This window comes from Vicia villosa, unplaced genomic scaffold (genome assembly GCF_029867415.1).
Source record: "Vicia villosa cultivar HV-30 ecotype Madison, WI unplaced genomic scaffold, Vvil1.0 ctg.002973F_1_1, whole genome shotgun sequence".
Classification (NCBI taxonomy): domain Eukaryota; kingdom Viridiplantae; phylum Streptophyta; class Magnoliopsida; order Fabales; family Fabaceae; genus Vicia; species Vicia villosa.
Genome location: NW_026706079.1, coordinates 33,404 through 58,037, shown reverse-complemented (window position 1 = coordinate 58,037; position 24,634 = coordinate 33,404).

The following is a 24,634-nucleotide window of genomic DNA, read 5'->3' as shown; positions in this document are numbered from 1 at the left end:
CTCATGTTTGTGGATGATACCTCTAGTGTTCAGCTTGAGACATGCTTGATTATGTTATTTTTGTACTCTATCTCTTGAGTTAATCCTTGTGCTAAGTTTTGGCAGCATATGCATCATTAACATGCATCAAAAACAGTCATGCATTTATATTTGCTATCATGAAGGTTATCGTCAAACAGATTGCTCTTTCATTTAGAGTGTCTTAAGCAGAAAATACTCGATATCCTTAAAATGCCCACTGAATTTATTTCTAGGTGGATAATATGTTTCAGTTATGCTATTCAAAATGCCTACGAACAGAAATCCAGTGAGTTATTCCTTCACTTGGTCTAGTCTTTTTTGAGCAGCTTCTTTCCATTTGGTCATGGATTGAATTTTGATCGCTGGATGATGAATGAAGAGATTATGCATTTGTGTTTGCATCCTCAATCTTTGAAAAGAAAAGCAAAATATTTGATTGCTCTTCACCGTCAGTGGTACGGCGGTGCATCTCTCTCACCTTCAGTGGAACGTTGGTGTATCTTATTATTTTCATCGTCAGTGGTACGTCGATGTATATCTTCTCATACCTTCAGTGGAACGATGGTATATGTTATCGTCAATGGTACGACAGTACATCTCTCTCACCTTCAGTGGAATGTTGGTGTGTCTTGTTATCTTCATCGTCAGTGGTACGTCGATGTATTTCTTTTTATATCATCAGTGGAACGATGGTATGTTTTATCGTCAATGGCACGGCGATATATCTCTTTTTATACCTTCAGTGGAACGTTGGTATATGTTATCGTCAATGGTACGGCGGTACATCTCTTTTCTACCTCCAGTGGAACCTTGGTAGTTCACCTTTAGTGGAACGATGGTGTATCTTGTTATCTTCATCGTTAGTGGTACGTCGATGTATTTCTTTTTATATCATCAGTGGAACGATGGAATGTTTTATCGTCAATGGCACGGCGATATATCTCTTTTTATACCTTCAGTGGAACGTTGGTATATGTTATCGTCAATGGTACGGCGGTACATCTCTTTTCTACTTCCAGTGGAACGTTGGTAGTTCACCTTCAGTGGAACGTTGGTAGTTCATCTTCAGTGGAACGATGGTGTATCTTGTTATCTTCATCGTCAGTGGTACGTCGATGTATTTATTTTTATATCATCAGTGGAATGATGTTATGTTTTATCGTCAATGGCACGACGATATATCTCTTTTTATACCTTCAGTGGAACGTTGGTATATGTTATCGTCAATGGTACGGCGGTACATCTCTTTTCTACCTCCAGTGGAACCTTGGTAGTTCACCTTTAGTGGAACGAGGGTGTATCTTGTTATCTTCATCGTCAGTCGTACGTCGATGTATTTCTTTTTATCAGTGGAACGATGATGTGTTCTCTGTTAATGAAAGATGGGTATTCTGATTCTCTAGTGAAAGAGGATGCATATTTCCTCATCCCCAGTGAAAGAGGATGCATATCTTATGATTCCCCAATAAAAGAGGATGCATATTTTCTCATCCCCAGTGAAAGGGGATGCCCCCTTTTCTCACCCTAGTGAAAGGTGATGCTTTAACCTCTCTGGTGCGAAATGTTTTCCCCAGTGAAGTTTCTTTTCCCAGCAAAGTTTCGTCTCTCCAACAGAGCCTTGTCTTCCCCAGTGGAGTTCTCCCCGCAAGAAATTTGCTTTCCCCAGTGGAGTTCTTTCTCTCCCCAGTGTTGTTTCATCATCATATGCATTCATTAAAAATTGCATTGCATCTTAGGTTCAAAAATTGTATGTTTTATATATTTAAGTCTCTTCAATTTCGTCAAAACGAAGATTTCCAATCATCATATCTCCGAACCGAAGAAACTTAAATAGGGGCATCTGTCATACCTTAATTTTTGACCCTAAAATCATACATCAATTGCATATTAATCACTAATCAAGAGCACCATTGTGAGGCTTTGTCTTTGATACTGTGATTGTCTATGAGGGGAATCATCAAGCACTTTTAGCTTTTATTTGTTTAATACTAACCAAAATACAAAATAAAATATGTGTTTTGTCTCTTTTGTTTATGTTTTACAGGTAAAAGATCATGAAAAAATCAAAACAGTGCAAGAAGAAATTTTTTTTAAAATTGAAGGTGGAAATCAATTTACCCCTGTGGGAAATCGATTTCCTGTGCGCAAAATTCAAAACAATATAAGGAGGGAAGCTTGACATCATTTTGGCACCTTTTTTATTTGATCATTTTACCAAATTTCCACCTCATCAAAATAATCCCTTCATTAAACCCACTTAAACCTCATTTTACCATTTTTTACCATTTAAATGCCATTTAATTACCAATTAAACACAAATTAATTACCAAACACAAAATGACCAAATTGCCACTACTCTTGCTCTCATCCTATAAATAGAGGTCTCTACTCTCTCATTTCTCAAGCTTGGAAAGCCAACAAACCCCTTGCAATTTCTCTTCTCATCCCTACCAAATTCACCAAAGCTCTCTTTTCTTTTATAAAGTTTGTGAGTCACATCTTGAACCTCACAAATTTGAGCTAAACCACCATCCATTTCACTCTTTTTTCTTCAATTGTTGAGAGATCAAGATTTGTGTTGGTGATTCTTGAAGTAGATCTAAACTTTGTTCAAGATTTGGTAATTTTCTTCATCTTTTTTTCATCTATCATAATGTGATTCTTTTGTGCTTGTGTTCAATGCATCTTTGAGGCTATACTGGTCCAATTTGATGGTGATTTGGTGGAAAATTCGTGCTACAATGGATATGTGATCATAAGGTGTTTGTATGTTTTCCTAAATCAAGTTTCAAAGTTCATAATGCTGTTTTTTTGAAAACTGTGCGCAGGAAATCGATTTTCTACAGAGGGAAATCGATTTCCACTCTGTTTTTTGCGCCAGATCTGAATTCTGCAGGCAGGAAATCGATTTCCTACAGAGGTAAATCGATTTCCAGTGAGGCAGAATGCTTGTTTTTGCTATTTTTGACTTGTTTTTGGTTCTAACTCTTCTTTTACTCCATTCTTTTGATATTTTCTTTGAATCACAAATTAGAGGCCTAATTTCTCTCTAATTTCAATGGACTTAGGGCGTCGATAGGATGAGAATCCAAATCCGCAAAATTATGTGATTGAAATTATGGATGAAAGGAGCTTTTAATGTGGTTCCATCTTTTGTTTCTCTTTATTTTGATCGATGAAAGTCTTAATACCTTGAGAATTCTTATGGATTCTTGGTAAAGACTAGATCACTCACCATTTTTCTTTTCGTGCGGTATTGCTTTCGGAGAGTGATCTACATATCGCTTCTCTCGCATGCATTAGCACATAAAGTTTTGACCGACCTCGTTGTAGGGTGATTTCTATATAAATCACTTGGCGATCTGCTTAACATAGCGCAATATTTCGTGTCCCGAATCAAAAAAGATCAAATATGGAAGAGAATTGTATGCGGTTGATTTAAGACTTATGAAGGTTTATCGTGTAGTCGCTATGATTTTATCAAGCTTCTGATAAATTTTCATTGAATTTAAATCCGAGAACATCCTTCACTCACCATCGATCTTAATTACTAACTTTGATAACATACTTGACAAGTTTCAAGATGGTTATCTTTAACATCTAACAATTGACTTTAATTTCCGCAATTTATTATATTGCTCTTTATATTTTGCTTTATTGCTTTACTTTATCATTTCATCATATTTACATTCCGCTATTTTCTCTTTGTCCGTTTGGACACTATGTTTATGTTTCCGCTATTTTCTTTTTGTCCACTTGGACCATACTTTACTTTTATGCTAAAACACTAATAAATAACGAAAATCTAAAAAACACCTAAGGCTCTCTTTTGGACTATTGGTTACTATCCCGAGCATTTTGGAGATTCGATCTTATGGACTTAGTACCTCTGGACCCTTATGATATTGTTACTCTGTTGTTATTCTGTCTGTCTGTCATTGGATTGTTGTCTGTTTGTATGTGCAGGTATTTCCTTGAAAGTCCTTGATGGTTAATTCCAAGGCATTGAGATAAGGATTTTACCCGAAAACAGAAGTTACTCTGCCCGATTTTCGTCAGAATTTTAATGTGCTTAATGCGAGATGGTGCTAAGATAATAAGTTTCTCTGGATCCCCAAGTGGTAATGTTTTGGTTTGGTATTGATAAATCCAAAGGATGGGAACTCTACCTTGACTCATAATGTCAAGTGTTGGCTTCTTCTTCGGTTAGACCGTTTCTTTCCTTAGCTTTTATTTTACGCAATAGGATAGCCTCTTCATCTCCTCCCATTCTTAAATTTTCAAAATCTTCTCCCTTTTTCAAAAACCTTCTTATGTTTTCAATCTTTTCAAAAACTTTTCTTTTAAAACATCTTTTGCCCTTAGTGGCTTTTCTTCAAAAGTTTAGACACCGTTAATTGTCGAAACGAGTGGTTATACCCCACGATTTTGAAATTGATTGATATAATGAGATCTTTTCCGCGTGAGAGAGCTAGTGGCATACTCGTTGATTTTATCCGAGTTGGAGCCCTTCTTTCATTTGCGATCGAAAGAACTCATTTGTTCTCATGCTCAAGATCAATGGCTGAGTATTTCTCTCCGACGACGATAAAGTGTTTATTCGTTTTTTTTTTAAAATGTTTTTCCTTTAAGCGAAACTACGTTAGCTCTGACTTCTCCATTGCACCGAGGAGGTATGTAGGCACAAGAGTTAATGTCTTGCCGAGCTTATTTTAAAAAATAAAACAAACTCTCTTTTTTAGCACACACGACAAAGATTTTCAAAAAGGTTCCTGTGGAGTACCACAGATATGAGGGGTGCTTAAAACCTTCCCCTTGTATAATCAACACCCGAACCTGAGTTCTCTTTCTTGTTTTAAAAACAAACTTCGGGTTTTTCGTTCTTTTCCCTTTTCCTTTGAAAAAATAAAGCGCGGTGGCGATTTCAAACGAAATATGGAGTCGACTCAACTCCATGGCTTCGATCTCAGATTTTCCCCGCTACACATACTATCTCATGTCAATTCACATTTACCACATATATATGAATATACACGTTATCAAAACAACATCATTGGCATAGCAATATATTATTCTCAACATAAATATTCGAGCTAAAAACACAATTACGTACGGATAAATTCTCAAAATACCGTAATTTACCGATAAACCGAATAATTAATCCAAGTCCAAGTATATTTCAATCAAATAGACTTATTGAAATTAATTCAACTATTAATTATTAATTAATATCACCTACCGCCAACAAAACTATTTTTATTAAAAATAATATCACACTTGCTTTCTAAAGGTTCAAACGGTACTCAAAACAGATTCACGGTTTGAAAGTTATGAATTTGTAAAGTTTCAACGAGAACGAAAAATACTAACATCATAAACTGACAACACTAAACATGTCAGAATTACGCAAAATAATTAAAAGTATGACTCTTAATAACTCAAAGCAACTCTAAGAATTCTATCGAAATTGAAACTAACTTAAATTAACTCGTAATTTAATTTTGTTTATCTCTAATTCCAAGACTCCTAAAATTATAACAAATAATACTATTTAATTATTATTATTAATTATACTATTGAAATAGTATATATCAGTAAACTTGAACTGGTTTTCTCAATTTGACACAATGCAGCTACAGTGTTACCGAAACAAAATCATTATCATCAATCATTAAAAAAAACAAAATACCTATACTAATAAGAGATGATTCTAAAAGAAACAAGAGATTTATACCAAAAAAAATATAAATGGCTGTATTTATATTTTATACTAAAATATCATTCCAAATATTTGATACATAAGAGATTTACATGCTGCATTTACGTTTTCTGCCGGTGGGATGTTAACTAGCATATAAATGGTCTGGCAGTTAGGAAAAAAACATAGACTAAAATTCATACATGTCGCAGTGGAGAAGAATTGTCAAGGATAATTTTTATTCACAATTCAAAATAAAATTCATACATATCACAGTGCACTCCAGTACCAATTTCTATGAATTGAAGCGCTACAGTATCTATTTCTATGAATGAAGAGTACTAATTACTAACACCAAAATATATTTTTAACATCAATTTTGTGGATTCTCAACAAAACCTAACATGTCAAAATCATAAAAATTGAAGAACAAAATCCCTAAATCATGTTAATCTACCCATTGATCCAATCATACTAACCCATGATAATAAGGATTCTCCCCCTTACCTCTTCAATTTCTTCAAACCTAACTTTTCTCTTTATTCCTCTTTTGCTCCTCTTCTCCTCCTTTCCTCTCTTCTCTTCTCTTGAAATGAACAAATGTTATGGTGTCTCTAACCCTCTCTAAACCCTTACTATATTATGTCTTAACGAGCTTAAGGAAATAACACCCAATTACTTCTATTTCTAATAAATAGGCCCAATTAGATATAATCTCTAATAACTCAATTAACCCATTAAACCAAATAAACACAATTATACACAAAATTAATTAATTAAATTAATTATTATATCACATAACAATTAAATAAATAATTAAAACACAAATGAGCCTAATAAAATATACCCCTTATTACTCAATATCTCATATTTCCGGTCTAATCTTAATTACTCGGAAAATTCCCAAAACGCTAAATATTAACTCACTAATATTTCCAATACTAAAAATATTAAAATTTTCGATTAAATATCGATCCGCTATCCCGAACTAATACCGACTAAATCGTCCCAAAACGCAAAAATTTCAATAAACATCACAAATGTCTAAATTACGCAAATAATCATTTTTCCGGACGTTACGGACTACACCACCAAGATACACCTTAAGTCTTTGACCATTTACTATCCAACTCTCATTTGTCACCGGATTTTCAAGAACAACCGCTCCATAATTCTTCACTTCCTTGATTCAGAACGGTCCCGACCATTTAGACTTTAATTTTTCGAGAAACAATTTCAACCTCGAGTTGTATAACAATACCAGTTGTCCTTCCTTGAAATCCTTCTCAACTATCTTCTGGTCATGATATCCCTTCACCTTCTCCTTATAGATCTTGTTGGAATCATAGGCTTGAAGTCTAAATTCTTCCATTTCATGCCATTGTAACTTTCTTTTCTCACCGCTCAACTTAGGATCAAAATTAAGCAACTTCAAAGCCCAATATGTCTTATGTTCTAAGTCCACGGGTAAATGACAATTCTTCCCATAGACCATTTGAAATGGAGTGAGACCAATCGGTGCCTTGAAAGCGGTCCAATAGGCCCATAAAGCCTCGTTTAACTTTTGCGCCCAATCCTTTCTTGAAGATGAAACTTTTTTTCCAAAATCCTCTTAATTTCATGATTAGATACCTCCTCTTGTCCATTGGCTTGTGGATGGTAGGGCGTTGTAACCTTGTGTTTCACACCATAATGCTCCAAGACTTTCTTAAGTGGAGTGTTACAAAAATGTGACCCTCCATCACTAATTAGGACTCTTGGTGTACCAAACCGCGTAAAGATGTTCTTCTTCAAGAATTTGATCACGGTCTTGCCATCCACCTTCGCACACGCACTTGCTTCTACCCATTTTGAAACGTAATCAACCGCCACCAAAATGTATTCACAAGCAAAAGATGGTGGAAATGGGCCAACAAAGTCTATACCCCAACAATCAAAAACCTCCACTTCCAACATATTATGTAACGGTATCTAATTTCTTTTGTTCACTCCACCACTCCTTTGACAATTGTCACAACTTTGAGCATGCAAGTAGGCATCTTTGAACAAGGTAGGCCAAAAGAATCCCGATTGAAGAATTTCTGCTGCCGTCCTTTGTCCACTATAATGCCCACCATAAGGTGAGTTATGAAAATGCCACAAAATACTTTTTGCTTCTTCCTTCGTCACACACCTCCTTAACACATTATCAACACCAATCTTGAAAAATAAGGATCATCCCACACATAGAATTTTGCATCATGAAGAAACTTCTTTCTTGCATTTCTACTCAAGTCCTCTGCAACACCCCAAATCTACCCCACAATTAATATGGAAATCATAATGCACAAATCACCAAAAACAACAACATATTTGAGGCGTCACATTTATCGACTTAAAACACGTGCAACATAACAACTCATCAATAAAGATACATAGCACATATCCACGGAGGAGTCACAATCAAATAGTCATTCAAGTCAAACAACTTTAAGACATCGTAGCGGAATTCATAAACTCTTAAACTTCAAAACATAACATGTTTGTCAACATAACAATGACTAAACATAATGTCTCCACAAGACAACAACAAAATCCAACTTAACATAACAACATAAGTCAAAGCAAAGAACAATACCCCCGAGTGCTACGTCTTAGAGCAATGGACACGCCGACTCGAGCTATAAGGTAAACGGCTACTCCACATCATTACTTTCACGTTACCAACAAAGGGTAACATTCAAACAGAAGGGGTGAGATATCAAACAATATAAAGGAAAGTATGATAGTATTCATAGCAAGGAAAAAATCATACATAGTTCACCATTTCTCATCTGTAATACGGTGAACTGACTTTATTTGAAATGTACGGTAAGCAAGAGTCGCCACCGACTTTTATTTTATCCAAATTAATGAAAGGCTAAAAAATAGAAAAAACCTTTTTAAAAGAAAACTGAGTTCGGGGGGTAATTTATACAAAGGGAAGGTGCAAGGCACCCTTTGCATCCATGGTTTTCCATGGGCTATTAATTGCTTTGCTCTTTTGAAACCAAAAGTTCAGAAATGTAGAAGAAGAAGAAATAAGGACTTTAGCTCGTAAATGAGCGTAGCCTTATGAGTTTTTAGAAAAAGGGTAGAAAAAGAATTTTAAACCAGAGCAAAGCAATTAGGGGAAAAGTACCTGGTTAGATGAAAAATGTTCTTTTAGCCTTTCAGGACTATCCATACCATAGGAGGGTAAGGAAGTCCTTTTATTTGGAGGTTGAAGGGTCGTCGAATTATCGTTCGCCACAAGACTGTCCCTTGCCATAGAGGGGCAGGTAGTCTAAGGGAAGGATCACAATAGCCATGTACTTTTAGGCAACCGGAGGATACCTCAGCACTTCGTAGGCAACTTCGAGGGACGAGATCATATTAGTGAATCAAAGGCAGCATCATTGGGACCTATGATCTTGAGAATGAACTGAGGGCAAAATTTCTGAGGTATCCTCATATCCGAGGGACTTGGCTATTCTGCACTGAAAATACACAAGGCAACAAGGCAACAGGCAACAGGCAACAGGCAACAGGCAACAGGCAACAGGCAACAGGCAACAAGAGAGGTTACCATAAAAGGTGTGTGGGTGCACAATAACGTGATTAATTCAAAATAATTTATCTTGTAAAATTAATTATTCTAAATTCAGTTCATAAGTTACACTCCCTAAATTACTAACCACGCAGTAATATAAACAAGGTTAAGTGCCTTCAAGGCTACACAATACACACCAGAAGCAGTTACATGATAAACCATGGGGAAGGGGGAAAAACAGTAAGAATAAAAACCCCAATAAAGCAAAAAGTCTGACATAAGTAATAATCAAAGGAAATAAAAAGAGGAGTTCCAGGGTTACTGAACATTTGAGCTTTGACCGGTTGGTTAACCATGAAAATTGGAAAAGGAAAAATAAACAACAAAGGGTGAGTGTAGGAGGAGTTCATTGACATTTGAAAGTAAACCCTAATTTATTTTGTAAGGCAAAAAAATAAATGAATAAATAAATAATAATAAACTCAGGGACTTAGCTTTTTGATCTGATGGCGCGTGGCTGAAGGATTTTGGTTACTCCTGAAAATTAGCCACGAAGAAGAAAAATGTTAGTGCATTAAAGACCTCAACAATTATAATGTGGCAGATAAAAAATTAAAATAATAATTTAGGCAAACAAATGAACAGGCAAAACCCCAAATGGGGAACAAGTTAACCACAGTTAATAGAATAAATAAGGCAAGACAGATGACATAAGGCAAACAAAAGTTTTTATTGTTCAAAAACAATTATTTTAATATTATGAAAATAACAAAAAAAATCCAATCTTTGATTAAAAAGAATAACTATAAAATATTTTTGAACAAAAAATAATTTGTTTAAACTATCTAAGTTAAAAAAAACAAATTATAATAATAATAAATAAAAGAAGAAAGAACACAAATAGAGAGTTGTGTAATTAAAATAAAAAAATTGGAAAATACTTAGCTCTGATCCTGTGTGGTGCATCCTTGAGTGTGCATGACGAGAAAGTGGCCAGGAAAGTTGTTTGGCCAAAACAAGGTTAATGACCAAAAGAAGTACATGCAAAAAAGGATAGTAATAATGTTAATAATAAGAATAACAATTATAATAAGAATAATAATAATAATAACAAAAATAACAGTGATAATAATAATAACAATAATAACACAAGAAAAGAATTGCGGTATAGAAAATTAAATTATGGACAAAATAACGAATAACCTAGATTTGGCCAAATACCAAAAGGTTTTTGGCCAAATATGAATAACCTTGATTTGGCCAAATACCAAAAGGTTTTTGGCCAAAAAAACAATTGGGGTACCATCCACTTGGTCAATCCATAGAAAACCTGTTCATAAACCAACACAATGTTACGGTTAAGAAAACAAATAGAAAAATAGAAAAGTGATTAAAATAAAATTAAAAAAAATATAAAAACATGATTATAAATCAAATAAAATAAGAACACGAAACTACAATTTTTTTTAGATTTTTTTGAAAATATAAAAATAGAAATTAAATCGAATAAAATAGAAAAAAAGAGGATTCTGGAAAAACAGTAGTTTCAGAATTCGACTGATAGGCTGGAAAATTTATTACTGTGCTGCAACCGGAATTGCAACCCTGAAGAAGGAGAAGTAGGAGAAACTATTTTTTTTGTTTGTGGGAAGAGAGAGAGTGGGAGTAAGGGTTAGAATTGTTAGTCCCTAATGTACAAAAAATATTAGTATTTATAAGAAAAATATTAGATTAAAAAACAATGGGTATAGACTCTAAAAAGGATTTAATTAGTAATAAAAATAAAATTCTAATAACTATTAATTATAATACTAAATAATAATAATAGCTAACTAACTATAATATAATTAGAAATAAAAATATAAAACTAATAATAACTGAATTAAAACTATAATAATAATAAAAAAACATCTATCTGATATAATATTTCTAAATCTTTAATATAATACTAATAACAAAGCTAATGCTAAAAATAAAAAAGTAATTTCTAAAAACGATATATGTATTTTTTGTAATTTTTGAATATTTTTACTAAAAGTAGTATAAAAATTACGATTTAAAGAAAAAAGATGTTTTAAACTTCCTGATAAAAAAGAAGAAAATTATAACTAAAGAAGTTAAAAAAATAATAAAAAATGGAAAAAAGTTAAAAAATAAAATAAAGGTTAGAAGTGAGATTCGAATCCGGGACCTTTCGCTCGTGCTTCTTTTGCTCTCAAATTCTTACCGATTGTGCTACGTCAATTATTTGAAATAAAATGACATAGACAATTATAAGAGGGCAAATTTTGGGGTATGACATCATCACATAACATCTTACAACAACTTTAATCACAAACAACAATGTTATTATACAATTGCAATAACATATTCAATAGCACAACTTGTAGCAACCTGCCCTAAAAATTAAATATTTAGAGTCGCCACCTATTCTACCAAGGCGAATAGGAAACCTTACGCAGTTAAGAGATCGGGGTAAGATTATTATAATCAGGTCGAGGGAAGGTGTTAGGTACCCTCAACCCTTTCCTATGGCTTTGAATCTAATGGTCAAGTTTTATGGCTAACATAAAGAAGGGTGACAGAAAGTTATATAGCATGGCAAGATTTGAACTTGAATAGAACTTTGAGGAAGGGGACTCGCCTTGGTTATCCAAGTGCCTACGTACCTCCTTATGGAGGATCAGAGTCTACGTAGTTCGGGCACAGGGTTGTACGCCTTTGAAATTGATATGATATGGTTTTGAAGTTGTTTTAAAGGCTTTTTGAGTGGCCTATCGTAGTTTTAAGATTTGCAGTTTTGCAAGGCATTTTGAGTTGCCTTATTTGCAGTATTGAAGAGATTAAAATCCGTAGTTTCGTGGTCTAGTGTGTTTTAAGATTTGGCGTACAACCCTGATTTGATATGTTACTGTTAGGTGCGATGATCAATAGATTTGATCATTATAGTTAACGGATTAAATAATGTACTGCTGGTTACTCTGACCGATAGATTCGATCGAGCAGCAAATAAAATGTATTTTAAACTTTGTAATTAAATTATGGGTTTTATCATTGCCTCTCATAACCAATAGATTTGGTTATTACATGACAACGAATTTAATTATTTACATTTTATTATTTTACCTCTTGTCATTGCGACTAATAGATTTAGTCGGATCGAGGAGAGAATTAATGTTAATGTTTTCGCCAAATGCGCAGTAGGATTGGGCAAACCCTAATACCTGAATAATCTCCTAGGTTTTTTTTGTGATTTTTAAAGTAATTAAATTAATTAAAACAATTAAATCGAATAGTCGAGATAATTGAATAAATCGGGAGAAATCCTAAACCCTAGTCATTAGCCTAATCCTATTTTAATATCCTAATCCTAATTAAAACAAATTAATTAAATTAAACAACATATACTTATCATTAATATAAATAAATAATAAATAAATAAAAATGCAATAGGAACCTGGCACCAATCCAGTGTGGTTGACCCTTGAATGCCCATGGTAGAGATGCAATTCCTGTACGTTAGATTAGGATGGTAGGAGATCTAATGGCTTCTGGTTGAGGGTGTATGATGGCCATACATGGAGGGCAGCGCGTTGGATCTGTCCACCTGGGTCCCACGCGTGTTCTCAATGAACCAATCATGTGCATGAGAGAGAGTTTGAAAGGGTTGACTACCCATTGTGACGGAGACACGCAACCAGAGAGAGAGCATGAGGCTGACCGGCCAATGATGGAACGCCAAAGCATAGTCAATATTTCAGCATCACTGTTCATCATCCCCAAGCTCCGGACCTGCGGAAATTGTCGCGACATTACCTATAGAATTACCTGCGGATTTTCGCAGGTTCTTCTTTTTTATTTCACAATTTCGAAAACCTCCATAACCGAGATGATATTAACCCAAGTCTCGCCCAGATCCACTAAAACGATGGCTGGGAGTTCAATGGCGTGGTTATTTTTCCCTGAAACGTACTGTATCCCCTGCTACGAAGTCACGACCTCCGAAGCCCTAACAATCGCCTCTCTCGACCCCTGCGCTAAAACTCAAGAACAGAGAATCAAACTGGTTCTAAATGGCAATAGGAACACATCTAAATGCATAGAATTCGTTTATATTGTATAAATGAAAGATCAGAATTACAAACTCTATTACTTGGTGCAATCTTGAAGGAGCGTGTTCTCGTGCGTTGCAGGCTTCAAGAACGATCCAGAATTGCTCTACAAATCTTCAGGAATGGAATAAGATCACTGGCATGGGCTGAAAGTGACTGTCCCAAGAGATTCTTTGTGCCCTAGTTCTTTGACGATTTTGTATTCATGAAACCCTAGCCTCTCCTCCTTTTTTCGTCCCCCCCTTCTTGCTGAGTATTTTTACAATATATATGGCCTCCCCTAGGGTTTCTTTGGTGGGCTTGGACCTTAAGTATTTGGAGAGAAAGAAATTTTTATTGAAGAATATATGATTTCTTTCTAAATTTGGAATCCATCTCCCTCCATGACCATGTCCACGAATTTGAACTTATTTTGGAGTGTTATTTGGGCCCTTGGATGATTAGTAACCAAGCCATGCAAATTAATCCTTTTATATTAATATTTTGCTTAATTTATTTAGTATTTAAATTAATAAAAATTCATATAAATAAAAATAAAATCATGAAAGGGTGGGGGTGGATATATAGGCCCTTATATATGTCATTGATGTGTTTGAAATAAATATTCTAGGCCTATTAGTTCAAAAAACCAAGTTTTGGGCAATTAGGGTTTCATGCGTATCTTGAAAGTTGCTCAACTTCAACCATGCGTATCTCACTCAATTTTAATTCTATGGAGGTGTTCTTAATCAATTTAGAAAGCTTAGAGTGTCTTCTAAATGATCCTTTTTGTTTCATCTCAATTGAGTCTTCCATGTTCATGTATGCTTCATTTGAAAAAGATGACTTCTAATTGACTTTCAAAAGGACCTGTAATGTTTTTGTCCATATCTCCCAAATGGTGCATTTCTTGATTTTGGGCCCAACATCAAAGTTGTAGAGAATGAAATTTCCATGAGAACAGGCTTTGGTTGGACAATTTCTGACAAACCATGTGAGAGTTATGACCGTGCAAAGTTGAGTTGACTTTTTAGTTAAAAAACCCTGATTTGAACCTTTGATTAGGAGAGAGTGACTTGAGTTTAACCATTGAGCCTTGAACCCTTGAAGATGAAATAAGACGGGCAAATTTTGGGGTATGACAGCTGCCCCTGTTCCATCTTCTTAAACCTGAAGAGTCGATTAGGCATGTCTGCCTATCGTGATTTAAAGGTAGAAGATGATTGAACACTGAGAATGCCCTGAAATTTGCATTTGTTGGGAAGAAGTTCTGTGGGAGATGGGCTTACAGATGCCACCCAAGGTAAATACCCCTCTCTTTTTTAGAATATGAAGCAGATGCTTTCGAAAGGAACCACTTGCTTTGATTGTAGTACGACCTAAAAAGGCAACCAGAATTTTATGCAACGTTATGATGCATGTAATGTATGATGCAGTGAGCTTCCCAAAATAAATGAGAGCAATGTATGTATATGCATTATGTATGAATGATGTATGTTAATTGAATGATGCATGACTGTTAGTTATGTTAGTTGAAGTATGTTAGTAACTTTGGAAAAGAAAGATAAAACCTTTGTTTGTTATTGATGATGTTTTGGAGACGATCACTGCCGAGGGACTAACGTGATAAACCCAATTGAGGAACCCTTTGAAAATCTTGTTGTAAAACCCCTTTGTTTTTTCGAAGTAGATCACTGCCGAGGGACTAACGTGATAAACCCCATTGAAGAAACCCTTTGTAAAATCCTTTGTAAAACCCCTTTGTTTTTTCGAAGTAGATCACTGCCGAGGGACTAACGTGATGGACCCCATTGAGAAACCCTTTGTAAAACCCTTTGATCACTGCCGAGGGACTAACGTGATGGGTAAACGTAACTATCAATAGTGACGACTCGTAGTTTTGTTGTGTAGAAGATGGTTAACTTTCTATAGCGCTAGCAAGCTTTCGTAGTTTGTGAACCCCACTTACTATAGTTCTAGTAAGTTTCCGTAGTTTGTGAACCCCACTTACTATAGTTCTAGTAAGTTTTCGTAGTTTGTGAACCCCAAAAGGATCACTTGCTATAGCTCTAGCAAGTTCACCTGCACCAATAGGATTACTTGTCATAGTTTTGACAAGCTCACCTGCACCATTTGGATCATCTGCCCTTGTTCGGACAAATTTCACCTGCACCATTTGGATAATTTGCCCTGGCTCGGACAAATTTCACCTACACCATTTGGATCATTTGCCCTGGTTTGGACAAATTTCACCTACACCATTTGGATAATTTGCCCTGGTTTGGACAAATTTCACCTGCACCATTTGGATCATTTGCCCTGGCTCGGACAAATTTCACCTACACCATTTGGATCATTTGCCTTGGTTTGGACAAATTTCACCTACACCATTTGGATCATTTGCCCTGGTTCAGGAAAATTTCACCTGCACCATTTGGATCATTTGCCCTGGCTCGGACAAATTTCACCTACACCATTTGGATCATTTGCCCTGGTTCGGTTAAATTTCACCTGCACCATTTGGATCATTTACCCTGGTTTGGACAAATTTCACTTGCACCATTTGGATCATTTGCACTGGCTCAGACAAATTCACCTGCACCATTAGGATTACTTGCCCTGGTTCGGACAAGCTTACCTGAATAAGAGAAATCATTTGCTATAGTTCTAGCAAACTTACCTGTCACAACACGAGGGTTGGAAACTCACGACACATGGATCGGAAAATACACCTATCGCAACACGAGGGTTGGAAACTCACGACACGTGGGTCGGAAAATACCTATCACAACTCGAGGGTTTGAAACTCACGACACGTGGGTTGGAAAATACACCTATCACAACACGAGGGTTGGAAACTGGGCTTTTGTAGTATGTGAATGCACTAGGTGGTATGCATATGCTAATGTGCATGTATGTATGCTGATGTAATCCCGAGATCTCCTTAAACCCATTGAACCTGTTTAATCCATGTTTGCCCCTACACCATGGCTATGCTTATGCCGGCTTGGTGATGTTTATGTATGCGGGTAATGCTTATGTATATGTTGATTGATGAGTGGAACAAAGTAATGTCTGCTGTAAGACTACCTGAAAAGGTTTCCGGAATGGATATGAACATCTGTCTTAAAGAAGACTACCTGAAAAGGTTCTTAGAAAGGATAGAAATTTTCTTAACAAAGACTACCTGAAAAGGTTTCTTAGCAACGGATAAGGGATGTCTTAAAGAAGGTTGCCTGGAAAGGATGAAATACGTCTTAAAAGACTACCTGAAAAGGTTCTTGGAAAGAGCAATAAATGTCTTAGAAAAGACTACCTAGAACGGTTCTTAGAATGTCTTAAAGAAGACTAACTAAAAAGGTTCCTGAAAAGGATAACGAACGCCTTAGAAAAGACTACTTAGGAAGGTTCTTGGAAAAAGAATGTCTTAAAGAAGACTACCTGAAGAGGTCCCTAGAAAGGATGACAATTCGTCTTAAAAAAGACTACCTGAAAAGGTTCCTAGAAAGGATCGTAAGATTTGTCTTAAAGAAGGCTACCTAAAAAGGTGTGGTGTAATGTATCAACCAATGTGTGTAATGCATGGTTTATATGTATTTGCATGACGCTCCAATGATAGGTTGTTGATAACCAAAGCGTATATAGCTCGCTGGAGTTGTAGGTTTGTTGGATGCTAGTGCGATTCCCCAATACCTGTTTTTTGAACTTTGAAGATCATAGTTAGGATAAAGATTGGTTCGAGGTTGTAAAGTGTGAGAACGCCTTTTCCTTATGTTGTGCGCCTTGCCCCAGTTTGGCTTTTGAATTACTCCACGCCTTTGAATTTTGTAGTTCTCCACGCCTTTAACCTTTGAAATTCACACTTTTAACCTTTCCGAGGTTCTCCACACCTTTAATCTTTGAGGTTCTCCACACCTTATGGATTTGATATCCAGTGCCCCAATGTTTATTGGAAAAGGTGCCTATGATCTCCAAGCCGTGAAGGAAATGCCCTGAGAAATATCCTTGTCATATGCTTCGACGTTTAGTTTGAAGGGTATGCTCTTGATCTCCAGGATATGGAGGGCTATCCATAGTGTTCTATCCTTTTGAATTTGCATTCTTCCCATGTTTGACATGCCCCTGTTTGTTATTGCATTGAGGTGTGCCCCAAGTCGATTGAACCTTAGGAAGAATGCCCCTAGTGAATAGGATGTTTGATTGCATGCCCCTGTGATCCTTGAAATTTTGCCCTTGTTTAGGAGAACCCTCTAGATGTGGTCCCTCCATGCAAAGGTCTTTATTAGAAGTGATCACCCTTGATTAACCTGTTTCGAGATCTCCTCGATGCTGAGCGTATGTTCGTAGATGGCGTTGTACCCTTTGAGGAGTAACTCTAATGCGTTGCATGTGCAAGTTTTGAAATCGAAGTCCGTTATGAATTAGGACTAGGTGATTAGAAACGAATGCTTGAAGAAGCGTAGTGGTTAGGAACAGTTTTCACAAACATAGGAGTCGGTATAACAAAATCCTGCTTAATATGCTTTCGTGGTTAACCTTGCCTCAATTAGGACTTTTAAATGTTGCAACTTGGCCTGGTTCACAGTTTTAAGAAACAATGGATTATAAGGCTCAAAATTTATTTAACCCACCCCTTTCTCCTTGATGTTCTCCAAATCCTAAAAATTCTCCTAATCCAATGAATGTGCTTTGTTTGCAAGAGAATCGTTTCAGTTTTGATGTTGAGCAGAAGCCTTAGTAGAGATCCAATCACCGGTGAAAAATGTTGTAAAGATCCAAGCATTGACGGGAAGCTTCGATGATTTAGCAGTCACAAGATTATCCTTTGTATTTTGCCTTTGTTTTTTTTATCCCTTATTTTTGCATGAGTCAATTCCTTTGAATTTGATCCATCGAGATGCCCTAATTTTTGCCTAAGTCATTTTTTTTCATGGAATTTTCCATTTTGACTTAGCGGGCGTTTTTCTCCTTTTTCTTTTGAATGCTCCTTATGGGATTTGATCCTTGGATATTGACTGTTGTGATTGCCATGTTGACTTTGATTTGTAAGCTTCGACTTTGATACGTCCTCGATCTTGAATGATGTATTGAGGATGAAGTTGTTGTGAATGTTACCTCCATTGCCTCCTCAATCTTTGATGAACGCGAGGAAGAAGACATGCTTGAACCTTTGCTTGATCCTTTGCTTGAATCCTTGCTTGGATTAATTGATTCTCTTGACAACCAAAATACACCATTGAATTAATCGAAATCTACTCTGCCCCTGGTTGAAATCAAGGTTTATTTGAAAAGTAGAAAGAAACTCCAACTACTGGCTCGAGGGGGTAACGAGGGATTAACATCCTTATATCTCCACTGTTTGGGAATTGAAACAATGCCTGTACATCGTCGGTTCGGTCTTACCTTGAAAGCATACGTTTAGCGAGATTTAGTTATTTGCATTCGTCATTCTCCCTTAAGTTTGTTAGTAATCTTAAATTTGAAATTGGAAATAGAAGTGTGCGAGTGGAAAGTCGTAGTAGTGAGCGAATGAATTGATTCCAAAATCTGCATGGTCATCCCATCAGAATTGCTAATTCGAAGGTACAACTTTTATCCTGAGTGACACTTAGCGGTCGTAGGGGTTGAAATTTTGACATGATAAACACCTTTTAATCTTAGGGACAATCTCCTTTGTAAATCCATTGACCTTGTTTTACTCCTTAGTTCTTAGGCTTGTAGAAGTAAAGGGTAATCTCGACTTTTACTTGGGCACGTCAAACCTGTCGGGAATAAATTGTTAGCGGTGGGTTTTTGTCGTATCGGAACTTCATGAGTTTCCTTTGACTGAACCTCTTTTGGTTTTTCTAAGGATAGTGTCACAGCGTTCGTAACCTCCATAGTTTGTAGATTGATAGAGAGAACTTATGACCCTTTTGCCCCTTGGTGTGGAGTTAACACACGTCGCCGTCTCTCCATCGTAGTTATACATCTTTGTTTAGGATTTTGCCCCAGTTGGACTAATCCTTGCCCCCAGGTTATCGTAGAGCGTCTTTGTAAGTTTGCTATTGTTGCACCCCAAAATTTGCCCAGTTATTTATTCCCCAATTGGCCTTCACATTACATTCATGTGCATACCTCATCTAGGCCATTCATCCATTACATTCATCCATATCATGGTTACGATCCAGAATTGATAAGAAAAGAGCTCCTGCAGAAGAAATTCCTGATCAAAAATAAGGGATTTGAAGTCTGATTGTATGGCATCAATCCCGTTGAAATCCTCCTAAAATCAGGGTTTTATTCTCTCCAAGGCAAAGCTCTGACTAAAAGATACAATCCTCAAGTTCATCAGGCTTTCCAAATTAGGGCTTTGACCAAAGTTAACCCTGTTGACTTTTTGGTCAAAATTTAATCAGGAGATGATTTTGAGTAGGAAAATATGGTTGCCTTGAAGAAATATTCAGCGGATTTATGTTGATGAGAAACTGATTGAGAGTTGAATCAGAAACGGATTAATCGGGAAATTCATCTGGAATCGGGAAAATCAGGAAAAGTTGACTTTTTGGGCAAAGTCAAGGTCAACTGTCAGATGTTGATTTTTGGTGGGAAATTAATCAAGAAAAGTCAATGGAAAAGAATAAAATCAAGAAAATGTCAAAGTTACCAAATTTGGAAAGTTAGTTGAAATTGGAATTTCCAAAAATAGAAAGTTGATACTTAGAGAAATTTTGGGAGAGTTTATGAATGGCTGGACAGCTCAATTCAGGCCTAGCTTACACGTGTCTAAAGGCAAAGTCTTGGGAAAATTTAAACATCAAAGTTGTTCCTCTCGTGGAGGAGAACAACTTTGTAGTTGGAGGATTTCTTATTTGAAGCATGGATCAAGAGTTAAGAAGGATCACAGTTTGAAGATTCTCATTTAACCAAATCATAACGCAGGGCAAAATTCTGAGCCCGCAAGACATTTGATCAAGCACGTGGTGGGTCACTTTCAAAGATGATTATAGCAGTATACAAGTGTCTCTCTGAATCAAATCTAACGCAAACATGTTCTATTACGTGTTGTCTATTCAATTATCCAAGAACCATGGCTTTTGGTTGTGTGGTTGCTAAGATGTGAAGCTCCAAAGTGATACCCTCACACTGGTCAAAACTATGCATCTTTCTGGGCAGAATTCTAGGTCACGCATGGGCATTTCATCAAACACGTGGTATGCTGAAATCAAAGTCGAATTTAGAGAGGTACAAACATTATGAGGAGTCAAATCTGATATCATGCTATTCTTCTCCATGCCCTATATCCAATGAACAAAATATCATCGTTTTTGGTCGTGTAATCATTGAGATATGGAGCCTTGGAGTAGGCTGCTTGAAAATTACAATATGGCTAGCCAAAGTGAAGCCACCGCGCGCAGGCATCCGGGCTAGTCATGACACATCATGTGCAAGTCATTTTCTCCTTCCTCCAATCATCATCTCAACAAATCTTCAACACCAAATGGACTCTACTATAGATCCTCTTTGCATGGACACCAAAATCGTGATCACTGGTTGTGTGGTTGTCAAGTTATGATGTGTCAAAGTGGAGCATCTGAAAATAAAAACCGAGCTGGTATTGGGCAAGAGTTCACACGCATAAGGCTGCATCAAGCACACAGAGGGCCCAACATGGCTTCGCATCAATTCTCAGCCATATTAAAGCATGCACGATCCTGAACATACAAAAGCATATGAAATGCTTACCATAAACAACACACTTGTTCATTAAGTTTACAAGAAAATATCCACTACAGCAGCTCCATCATATGCCATACACACACATATATAAACTATAGCCATTCACTCTTAACAGACACGCGTTCATTTTTCTTTCTCAGTTTCTAAACCATCTCCACTTTCTCCTCTCCTCCACTCTCTCTCAACATTCATCTAACAGAAACGTAACCAACTCCATAACCGTTTTCTTCATCCTCATCCACAATCTTCAACCTCCTTCACAACCATCTTCACCACTTTCTAGCCATAACAATATCTTTCTACTACCACCAGCAACCACCACTGAAGCTGTTTCGTCATCACCACCATCTTCACGTTTCTTCAATTCGGTTTGGAAGAAGAACGTTATTTCTCCGTTGTTCTCAAGATATCATCAAAGAGGATTCGAACAAGATTGTGGAGAGTTTCTGAAGATTAGCGGTTCGCCAACAGGTAAGTTCTTGAATCTATGTCTCAGCATGTTAGAATTGTATGAATTAAGGCATGTAGTTGTGGTAGTTACTTGTTGCATATTGACTCCTTGCGAGATTAGAATGTACTGAACCTATGCTAAGTGTTTGCATTTTATTGAATGTAAGTGTTATACTTTGATTCAGGATATGAGATCGATTAGAATAGGCTGAGCCGGTGTCGTTCTTGGTGGTTGCTTGTGCATGCGATTGATTTTTGTAGATTCCTATTTGATTCGTATTCTGTACGAGAGAGTGGTTTGAATTCTATGCGTAAGCGCATTTTTTTTATGGATCTTTGACGTTAAGGTTCTAGAGTTTGGCTTCGGTTGATAGGTTAGAAGTTTCAAATGAGAAAACTGATGGTGGATTTGAAGTCAGGGGGTAAAAACGAGTGGAATAGTGGTGGTTTGGTCGATTTCTGGGCGAGTTTGAGTTCGTGCACGGTGGAGACTCGCCGGATAAGACGACCGGAAGTTAGTTCCGGCGTCAGCTTGGTATTCATGAAGCCCTCGACGTGGCTTTCCTTCATCTGCTGAGTTTTTTTTGTCTTATCCTTATTCTGTCCTTATTCATATGATGAGCTGGCGCGGTGGCATGATTTGACTGGCCATTGATTGATTTTTTGTTTTACTTGACTTAAGTTGGGGATTGCCCAATTGATCTCAGGTGCATTTTTTTGTCACGTTTATATTCTATAGAAAAACCATATGATAAAAATAAACGGCATGCTGATAATAAAATGAAAAGGAAATGGGAATGATAGTGATGATGAGGCTAGGCCTCGTTTTGCAGTGGGCTTTGCGCCACTATTAATTTCTGCACCACCCCAGTTTTTGGCCCAAACGCCTTGCTTCATAACTTCAGTCCATATGCTGATTGCTTCTGCACCCCCTGGTTGACAGATTTTTAAATGTATAGAAATTAGTTTTTCTCTTAATTTTGTTCTATAATGCAATTTCCATTCAAATAAATGATAAAAATAGTTTTTTTGGCTAATTAGAATTTTTAGGAATAATTAGACTTTAATTGTTGATTTCTTTAAGTTTTGTTTGGATCATAATAAAAATGCATAGCTTTTTGGTTTTAATTCTTAAAAATAGTGCTAAAAATGGATTAAAAAAATTGCAAAATTACTTGTGAATATTTTCATGGTTAGTTTAGATTTTAATTCTTTCTTTTTGTGATTTTTTTCAAATTTTGAAAAATGACTAATATGCCCCTAGTTGTTAAAAGTTGACTTTGGTCAACTTAAACAACTCTTTCCTTAGTTAATTCCCTTTAGATGTTAGGTTAGTCCTTAATTAGGAATTAGACTTGTAGATTAGAATAACTTAGATTAGAGGATAGGTTAGTTCCCCTTGTTCATTCTTTTTTCTTTTCAACTTTAAAACACTAATAACTAGAGATGCGAATCACACCTTATTAAAAGTGGTAGAGGAATGAGTGAGATTTATTCCCTAATCTGTTTCTCAATCACTTAGTGGGAGAAAAATGAGTGGGATTCATTCCCTAATCTGTTTCTCGAACATTACATAATGGGATAGAAATGAGTGGGATTCATTCCCTAATCTGTTTCTCGATCATTATACATTTTTATGTGATTCAAATCGCAAAGTAAATTCCCTTAAAAAATACTCAACCAAAAACATTTAAAACACTTAATAATGGTTCAAATTAAAACAAAGTAATGAAGTGGTGCGAAGCCTTGTATTGGGTTTTGTTCATCATGTAGTTACATAAAAAACACAAACCCACTTTCTCTTCTCTTAAGAGCAAGTTAAGTCCATTCCAAAATTAGGGGTATAAGTCTCCAAAGGTCGAGCATCGTGGATTGTGACCTTAACCTCTGCTCAACTAAAAAACACAAAACAAATGGAAACTATTGAGCCGAACTACGGTAGCTCTAATTCCTGGTAAGGGATACGTAGGCATTGGGTCGCGGGGCCTAAGCGAGCACACTTGTAAATAATTCCTTCTTTTCCCCGTGTTTCTTCTGCATTCATTCGCATTTAGGTTTTAGACATAGATACACCCTTTAGATAGAAACAAACATAGGTGGATACCATCGAGTACGATGGGCGTGAGGGGTGCTAACACCTTCCCCTCGCGTAACCGACTACCGTACCCTATTCTCTGGTCGAAAGACCTTGTTATTATTCTGAGTTAGGTTCTCTGGTATTCCTTTCCCTTGATGGGATAAATATATTAGTGGCGACTCTGATCCATTTTTTGCGGTAGCGACAGCTGGCGACTCTGCTGGGGACGTGATAGACTTGGTGTTTTAGGAGAATTGTTAACGCTGGAGACCTTTTGACCTACCCTGACCTAGATTCACCTGTGAGTGGGGAGGGATATACATGACAGGTACCGTTGGTGACTATTCAGTTCTGATGGTGACTATTGTTCCTAGGGTTCTGTGATACTCATGCTGGACCTTTGATCTCATGACATCCGACCTACATCGGTTATTCAGAGGATTGTACAGTGGTTACTAAGATTATATGGACCCTGATCTCATGTTTTGCATTGCATAACATCATTACTTTATCCACTTCATTTGTGGGGGATTCTAAAGTCTATTTCCAAAAAAAAAAGAGGAAACGAAAAAAAAGCAGAAAAGATAGGAAAAAAAAGAAGAAAAGATACTAAATGCACAAAAAAAAGGAGAATAAAAGAGAAACAAAAGTTGATGAAAAGACTTTAGGATCCCTTAGAAATGAAACATGTATTCATACTATCATGCATTTCATATTTCTCTCAAAAGCTTATGGGGGCCCTTTGTATTCAGATTTTGACTTCAACAACAAATTGACTTCTCACCGCTACGTGCTTGAAAGGTAATAACGGAACAACTTCGTGAGGTTTTTTTGACTGAGATAAGAATAGAAATTTGGGATCAACGTGAATCAGTGTATGGAGGCTATCCAAGATTTCTCTCTTAGACAAGAAGATTTGAGATAAGGTCCTCAGAGGCCAAATGCAGATGTTAATCTCACCCCAGAAGGAGGTCTTATGAATCAGAATGTCTGAGTACTGTTGAGATTCCTATTCTTGGTAAGGAAGA